The following is a 1896-nucleotide window of genomic DNA, read 5'->3' as shown; positions in this document are numbered from 1 at the left end:
TCCCTCCAGAGCGCTGGAATTCCAGCCACGCCCTATCACGAGTTAAGTGTGATTATAATATAAAATGAAATATTTATCAAGGAAAACACTGGAAGTTTGTAAATTAAAGGTGCCCTTCTTTCTTCTTTGCAGGCCCATATTGCCAAGCAGGTGACAAGCAGGAATATTTATTTCCACATTCACTTCTGCCTCCTCCTACTCCAGAGTGTGTGCTTCCGAGGATGCCAAATTTCATCTCCTCACAGCATCCCTAGTGTCCAGCCGTGTCAGCATATAGGAAGCCACAGTAAATCTTTGTTGAAATGATGACTGTATAGGGCATGGATTTTTACCTATGAGAGCTGAAAGGAATGGCTCTGTGCCAATGAAGGAGTGCAGAAGTGGCAGCTAGGCCTGTTTGCCAAATAGAAATAAAGGTAGATCCAAGGCAGAGGGCAGCTCAAGGCCCTGGCCTTCCTCTGGGCTCTCCCATTGATCGGCCTTGCTCCTGCCTGCTTATCCTTGCAGGAGAAAGCAGCTTTCATAGCCATTTCATTCTATAATATGTTAGGATGCAATTAACAGGCAAGTGTAGAGTTAGAAAAATAGAAGTTAGTCATTGTAATAGTTAGTCTTGATTGTCAACTCAATAAGAGTTAGGATCACCATGGATTTAAACATCTGTGTCTATGAGAAGTTTTCTAGGTTAAGCTGAGGTGGAAAGACCCACTCTTTTTTATTGTTTGTTTGTTTGTTTGTTTGTTTGTTTGTTTTTTAAGACAGGGTTTCTCTGTTTAGCCTTGGCTGTCCTGAAACTCGCTCTGTAGACCAGGCTGGCCTTGAACTCACAGAGATCCACCTGCCTCTGCCTCCCAAGTGCTGGGATTAAAGATGTTCACCACCTCCATCCGACCTTGAGAGCCCACTCTTATAATCCACCAGCTTGGGTTCCAGACTACATAACAATGAGAAAATGACCTGAATATTCGTCTCTCTTCTCTTGCTGGCAAGAAGGGAATGTGGTCAAACCTCTTCAGTTCCTGCCACCATGACTTTCAAACCATGATGACCTGTACCTTTGAACTGTGAGCCATGATACAGTTATCTATCAAAGTCCAGCTTTGACATCAACTGGGGAAAACTGAGGTGGGACGTGAATCCTGTGGCTGGCTGGCTGGTGACCCTGCAGACTTTCTCTGAGGGCAACCTTCCAGGCTGGAACTAATAGTTATCGGCAATAGCTTCCACTGATGGTGGCAAGCTGGGGCTGTGGCTGATGGCTCCTAGTGGGGGCCTCCACTGATGGTGGCAAGCATCTAAAAAAGAAAGGCAAAGAAGAATAGAAAAGAAGCGCGCGCGCGCGCGTGCGCGCGCGCACACACACACACACACACAGTTATATTAGATGACAAAGTAAGACAGACTCTAGCAGGTAGGTTTCAACAAGCTGCTTCTTCTTTTTATTATTATCTTTTTGTTTGTTTGTTGTTTGTTTTGTTTTGTTTTTCGAGACAGGGTTTCTCTGTGTTAGCCTTGGCTATCCTGGACTCACTTTGTAGACCAGGCTGGCCTCGAACTCACAGTGATCCGCCTGCCTCTGCCTCCTGAGTGCTGGGATTAAAGGCGTGCGCCACCCCTGCCCGGCTCTTTTTTTTTTTTTTTTTTTTTAGTTTTTTTTTTTGAGACAGGGTTTCTCTGTGTAGCCTTGGCTGTCCTGGACTATTATTATCTTCTTATTTTCATCCTTATCTTACTGTTTTCTTTTCCTTCTCCTTATTCTCAAGGTGTATACGCCCCAACAGAATCTTTCAAGCAGTACAAAAAGAAAATCATGTTCCCCAATACCTTCACATGATCAAATGCTTTATTAAGTCATATCAGGAAGCTAGGGGCAGAAAAACAGAATAAGGAAATCAT

The sequence above is a fragment of the Acomys russatus genome, chromosome 8 (genome assembly GCF_903995435.1).
Source record: "Acomys russatus chromosome 8, mAcoRus1.1, whole genome shotgun sequence".
Lineage (NCBI taxonomy): Eukaryota > Metazoa > Chordata > Mammalia > Rodentia > Muridae > Acomys > Acomys russatus.
This window is presented reverse-complemented; position numbering follows the sequence as displayed.